Source organism: Molothrus ater, chromosome 5 (genome assembly GCF_012460135.2).
Source record: "Molothrus ater isolate BHLD 08-10-18 breed brown headed cowbird chromosome 5, BPBGC_Mater_1.1, whole genome shotgun sequence".
Taxonomy (NCBI): domain Eukaryota; kingdom Metazoa; phylum Chordata; class Aves; order Passeriformes; family Icteridae; genus Molothrus; species Molothrus ater.
Window position 1 is genome coordinate 46,500,780 of NC_050482.2, and position 7,279 is coordinate 46,508,058.

Below are 7,279 nucleotides of genomic sequence, written 5' to 3' on the forward strand. Positions count from 1 at the left end.
TGTAGCAGACATTTTCTAGTGAAAGTTAGGTCAAATATTCAGTATGTAAATGTACATAAAGATTAGAGACATTAGAAAGGGACTGTATTAAGTCTGTGTGTTTTAAAACAAAATTTATTTGAACAAAAGCAATAGTAATTAAAAGTACTGTCCTGAACTGTGAGTTACTAGTCACCGTGTCCTTCAAGAAGCTACAGTTGTTTAATTTCATTTTTCTTCAGTACATTTTAATGCAGGCATTGTGAGGGAAGAAGCTTTGCTTTCTGTGTTGCTCTTAATTTTGAAATACTAGTGATTTTAAATTGAAATAGAGCTGGTTTCCCTTCTGTTCTTTCAAAAGAGCTGCAGGACATGCTAGCTGTTTACTCAGTCATTTCAGCTACCTTAGCAATGGAAATACCTTTAAAATGATGGCAAAAGTATGTGGGTTTTAATTTTTTAATTTATAGATTGTAAAAGATTTGACATATTTAGTCACTGACATCTGTTAATACACTTAACAGTGTATTAACTGACATCTGTTGGCACTTAAGATATTGATTTTAAACAAATATCTTGCTCAAAGAAAAAAAATCTTTATCATTTTAAGCTGTCTCTATGTCAATTTTAAAACAAGAAAAGGTCACATGAAAGGTACTCTGGAGCTTATTTTATTCTAACATAACTAAGCCGTAACTGCAGTTCAGCATAAACACAACTCCTCTTTCAAGTTAGCTTGAGCATTTGAAGATTTTCATCTCTGTTTTTAAGATTAATGTGAGTGCTCAGTCATCCTTCTCCCTCATTCCTTCTCAGCCCCTTGCAACTTCAAACCTGCTGCCCAGTTTCCACCCTTGTTTGATGCAAGTGTTGTTAAAATGCCAAAGATAAAGAATTAATGTAAGTTTTATGGTAACTGTTGCCTCATTAGAGGGACCAACTTTGTACCTCAGGTGAGGGAAGGGCTGTAGGTAAAGATAAGTCTGGTTAGACACTGGAAAATTCATGTAAGGGAGAGCCCCAGGAAGGCAGGTTTTGTAATTTCTGTTCTTCATGTAGTAGTGAGTTTTATTTTCATGTCCCATAGTTTTGGTTTCCAACAGTATGTAAAAGGAAAAAAAAAATTCCTTAACCTCTATCATGATGTTTTCTTTTAAAAAAATTCAGATCTAGGATTAGAGAAACACACTGAGCTACATTCTATAATTTAGTGAATCAATCAAGTAAGACACTGTTCACAAATTGGTATCACCATAGGTAGTTATGAATAGTATATTTTAACTGTACTGCTTGGCACAGATTATCTGTTAAACGTGGAGAGAAGATAATACCAAAGACTGTAAAATATATTTTTCTAGTAAGAGGAAAAGGGAAAACACAAATTTGAAGAGGTGGAATGATCTTTTGAGTAACTTGTAACTAAAAGAGTTCTAAAAACATCGAAGCAGTTCCTTACTGATAGTGACAGGCTGTAAAATGTTAATTTCAAAATGATCTGTCAGGTACAATAAAACTGCCATAAGGTGTCACTATAACCCAAGAAACTGTCAAATGAATTCCAAACATTATAGAAAGTCTTGTCCAGCTACAAGACTTTTCTTCTATAGCTTTGTGAAAGTAAAAAAGGACCTATTTTTAATTAGCAAACTGTATTCCTTTATGCACAGAAATCATCATCAAATATATCTGTGTTAGTGCAATGATGTAAAAACTCTGCCCATTTTTTTTTTTTTGTGGAAAAAAGAATGTACTTCACATAGGAACTTTCCACATAGAAATGCTTTAAAAGCCCTCTCACAGCATAAGGTAAGAAATTAGTACTTAATTAGTAGTTTTGAGTAAGGAAAATTATAAATAGGAATTCTTATTTCTATTGTTATTTTATATGTTATTAACATCCCAGGAGCCACTATTTTTATTTTGTCCAACTGTGATTAGATGTTTTTCATACCAGCAATCTGATCAGGAAGCAGAAACTAGAAACTAAAGAGGGATTTTTTTGATCCTTTTTAAATTTAGAATTAGTGCTGGTTTTGCTGCAGTTATCAGGGAAACAAGCATGGTTTGGGCTGACTCAACATGAAACGTTTTAACCTGGCAGGAAAGCACTCAGTTCTCCTATATGGTAAAATAGATATCAGGATTCTGAAGTCTTTGAATCTATCCTCACTTATGGCAGAATACTGCAGGTGTAAAGCCATAGGTTTCAAAATCTGAAGGACCAGATTGACCATTTACTCTAAACCCTTGTATAACATGGGATCCCAGATCACCACTTTTATCTTTGACAGCAGATGCTGTAGATCTCAGAGGCTGAATTCCTACAGTGCTCTCTTTTTGATGGAATGTTACAATGCCTTTTACAGGTGCCAACAGAAATAGGGTCTTCAGTACACCAGACACTGTACAAATACAAAGGAACAATTGGCTGAAACCCAAAATTTTGTGCCTAACAATAAAATATGCTTGTCATCTGAGTGGACTCTTAGGCACGGCCTAAGGACGTGGTTTAGTGGTGGACTTGCCAGTGCTGAGTTAACAGATGAACTTGATGATCTCAAAGGTCTTTTCCTGAAAGAATGATTCCATGATTCAATGGAATCTACCAGACAACTTTTATCAAGGCCTTGTTCTTGGGCACAGCATTGTCAAACTCCCAGTGCTGTAAACATTAAAGTCTGCCAACCCTAAGACCTATGTACAGATGAAACCAATATTCATTATCTCTCCTTCATTACTTTGCTCCATTTGCAAGAAATGGAGGCATTTAAAACTTTCAAAGATACTCAGTTTTGAAACATCAAAACTTTAAAATTCAGTTTAATTTTAAGAAATCTTCCTTACTAAGAGAGGTCACTCAGGATTTTCGAGCATTTGAGCTCTTGGTAAGAGCTAAAAAGGCAAAGTCATCTTGCTCTAACAAAAGAAGGTTCCTCCAAATAACAAGAGCAAATTATGTTCTAAAAATCACTTCACAAGCACCAGGGATGTGATCACATGGCCTTGAACTGAAAAGAAACTGATTAAAAATTGACAAAGTCATTCTTGTGTATTTCCACCAGAGGAGCCCAGCAGCCTTTGGTTATTGTTAAGGTTGATCACAGCACAAAGTGAAGCATGTTTATGCTAATTCAGCAGACACCAAAAGGTTAAATTTTCTTTCTCAGGGTGTTGGTGTCAGGGTGTCAATTACTGTGATAATTAAATGCTTGTAAAGAGATCAAAATTTTATATTTTACAAGCATTGGGAGAAGTGACTGCTTGCAAGACAATCACCACATGAAATGTATATGCTATCCAGTCTGCACTGAAAGCAGTAGCAAAAATCTCTTTTAAATGTGGCAAAGACTTTACCTGTCCATTATGTTGAGGAATCATCAGTAGGAGCAGCCTAAAGATGGTATTTCAAGGCTTTTCAACAAAAGAAAGAAGTGTAACAAATTAGATAGCCTCTAGGTGTACATTTACTTGCACCTGTAAAAAGTACTGTTCCACATGAGTTATGTTTATTGCTAGTTCTGATATTTGCAAGCTTGGTTTTCTTAAGGGGTTGCTGAAACTCTGAATCAAGCCCTATGTCTGCAAGGCACAGCTCTTGTTAGGAAGGCACATCTCCTGTATGTGCACTTGACCAGTTTTGGGTTTTCTTGCAGCTCGCTTTACTCTTAAACACCTGAGGTAGTGATGTGGTGTTATGTGCACTCAGCAGTGCCTGTCTGCATGCTGGTTTAGGTCTGTGTTGGGTCTAAAATATGGTTTTAATACACTTACTAGTTGTCTCTAGGGATAGGACAACTGTAGTTTCAACAGTAGTAGTTCAATTGAAACTTGTAGTTTCAATCTACAAGCTATGTGAGCCATATAGTTTTAATTTTGCAAAGTATTTCCTTACAAGTGCAAGCAAATTCTGTATCTTGGACTTAGCTCCAGCTTGCAAACAGCAGACTTAAAATGAAATTATGTAATACATTGTGTTTTAAGGAGGTCTGAGATAGCAAAAGAAGACTCACAATGTGGTATAATTTCTGAAAAAGAAAATTAGGGCACAGGTTAAAACAGGAAAGAAAAAGGCAGTAACGATGACAGCTGGGTCTATAAGGGCTGTTATCATGTTAGGTGTTATCCAGGAAGAGTTCCTCAGCTGATGCTCTGGAATGCGTGCTGGGATTAGTGCCACAGGCATTGCCATGGCCTCATCCAGCTCATTCCTGTTGGGAATTGGTTGGTTCCCCTGTGGATGGTGCCAGCAGGAGCAGGGCACTGCCAAGCTGCTCTGACAGTCTCTGCAGCAGTGCTTTGGAATCCAGGCAGTTTGTTAGCTTGTGAGCCTGAGGAGGAGGAGGACACAGAGAAGCAGCGCTGCTCCTGTGGAGCTGCCTGCCCTCAGAGAAGCAGGAGTGAGTAACACACTTTCTCTAGACCTTAGAGAAAGGATCTGGGAATTTCTAAAGGGGCTACTGCTGAAGCACTGCAGACGTGCAGGAAGTGAAGGATTCCTGAGAGTGAAGAGGAGGGAGAGAGGAAACCTGCTGTGAGAAATGTGTAATTCTGTTAATGGTGAGGTAAGGTAAGGGGTTTTGCTAATGAGAGACCCCTACATCCTTGAGGGGAGCATACTCTGCCAGGGACCAGCCAGGATAGATCTCTGAGGGAACCACTTGAATCAGCCCCAAATGCATGGAGGACAGGCTTCAGACATCTGTGCTAAATGCAATAGAGAATGTGTGGGTAAGTGAACAAAACACCACATTTTAAGCATAACTCCTTTCTTCTGTCTGCTCTGTGCTCTCTTTTTCCAAACCAGGACCAGAAGACCAGAAAGATGGGCAAGATAAAACCCTTTTTTCCACAGCAGCTGGCAGGTATGGGTTTTGAACACCACTTTCCAACTTGAGTTCCAGTCTTCCAAAGTGAATTCCTTGCACTGGAGTTTGCACCATTTCCAGTTTGGGGCTGGGTTCTTCCATGATTTCAGGTGTTCAGCTGCCACGAGAGCATTCAGAATACTATCTCAAATGCCAGCAAATACCTGTTTCTTTACAGGAATACAATTTTGTTTTGTAGTTTCACATGTATATATTCCCAAACCCATGTGTACCTCTGGTGTCTTGCAGCAGTGCCTGGTGGAAATTGGAGGGGCTGCTTTAATCCACACACGTGGTCGTGTTGGGCCGTGCCATCGTGGTGACCTTGCTGCTTTGCCTGTCTGCACACCCCAATGGTAAGCCAGGATTAGGGGTCTGGAGTGAGACCAGGAGGAATTCCTTCTTCTTGCTCAGTTTGGAGATGCCTGAGCAGTCCAAGCCTGAGCAGTGTGAGGAGGAGGAGGAGGAGGTGCAGCTGCTGCCAGGGCAGGGAGATGTGCTGCAGGGAGGGTCACTGGTCAGTCCTTGAGTTGGCAATAAGAGCAGTTGCTGTTCAACCCAGCTAGAGAGAAACTCACCCAGAGAAGCCCTTCCAGGGGCATGTGGGCAGTGCTGAGATCTGGAGGTACCCATGTTCTAAATGCTTGCTATGAGAGGACTGTTCTGCAGGGACAAATGTGTTGGCTGTGCTGAGCCAACGCTTCCTACATCACATGAATTATTCAAAGAGGAGAAGAAACTCTAACCAGTGCTGCAACAAAAGAGACTGCAGCAAAGGCAAACTCTCAGCTCCTAGGTATGCTCCCTCTCCCTCTCTTCTTCCCTCCTGGTTTATACTAGGAATAAAGGATTTCAGTGAAAGCTGCTTGCCTGCCTCACATAACCCTGAGAAAATTTATTTTCCAAAATTGCCTTCCTCAAAGTGGAGCTGGGACAATCCAGACATTTGGTGTTTGTATTATGGAGAGTTCTAAAACCCAGAGATTGGGGGTCCATGTAAGGAGCCAGGAGAGGAATGGGTGGATGAATAGTCTGAATAGTCCTTGCACAGCTTTGGCCCAGATTTACATCCCACTCAAACCTGCTCACTCAGTTCAAACACCCAAATGAGGAGTTTTTAGGTGAAAAGAAGTCAGATCCAGTTTGTTTCTCTGGAGGAATAGTTTTCTGGGTTTCTTTTTTTCTTGTGTCTCTCTGTAGAGTCTGGGTAGATCAAGCTCTACAGAAGCTAGGGTGAAAGTGTGGCTCCTGAGCGTGGAAGGATAAGGACAGTGTAGGGCAGGAGAGAGGGTTCAGAGTCACCCACTGGCTCAGGGACACCAGGTGGCCTGTAGCAGAACAGGAGATGGGGTTGGTGGGTGGGCAGCTGCCTGCCCTCCCCATGTCAGCTCTCAGCTGGGGACTTCCAGGGGCAATCAATTCTTATTGTGCTGCTGGCCTGATGAGGCACTGACAGGTACTTAATTTCACTTTTCTTGTAGGAGTGAGGTAATGTGCCAAACACAAAGCTCTCCATTTTTCTAACAATCTACAGAGTTTCTGCCTTCCTCATCACCTGAAGGGAGGGACTGATGGGAGAGGGAATATATTAAATGGTTTGTGGCTTTGGGCTTTTTTGTTTGTTTGTTTGGGTTTGGGTTTTTTTTTTGTGCTTTGGTTTTTTTGTTTTTTTGTGTTTTTTGTGTGTTGTTGTTGTTTGTTGTTGTTTTTTGGGGGGTTTTTTGTTCTATTTTTTGTGTGGGGGTTTTTTTTTGGGTTTTTTTTGGGGTTTTTTTTGGTTTTTTTTGTTTAAATTGTCCATAACCCAAATCCAATATCTGAGGCCTTGCCAAGAGTAGAAATTCTTCATTTGACCCCAGCCAATGTGCAGGCATCATGAGTGGAGTGGCCAGCTGCATTTCCACAAGAGTTTTCATTAAGTACTTTCTGCCACGCTAGGAAGAGTGTTGTTGTCACGAAGTCACACTGAGTTGGACTGGTTCACCTCTTTAAGCCACTTTGTGTTTCAAAAATGCAATGGATTCAATTTATGGCTGGTCTTCCATTGCTAATTTAAACAGCATCGCACCAATGCCCCTCCATGCCTGTCTGCCTAAGGGACCAGCAACATGAATAATAAATGACCAGGCATGGGAAGGCAGCTTTGGGCTCAAACCAGCAAGGGTGTTGGGGCAGGGGTACACACCCCCCTGAGTGGGGGGTACACAGTGAATGGGAGCTGTAGCTTGCAATAATTCCCTCCCTGCAGAAAGGCCTCGTAAATATTTAATAAACTTCTGGCCCTTGCCATAGATGAGGTCTTATTAGCGAACTGGAGTGGCTTGAGGACAGGTATTGTGTCTGTTACTATAGCACCACCTTGCACAGGATCTCGGTGTGAAAGAGGCAGGGGAGGGAGGGAAGAAGAGAGAGAGGGATGCACTGAGGATGAGCCC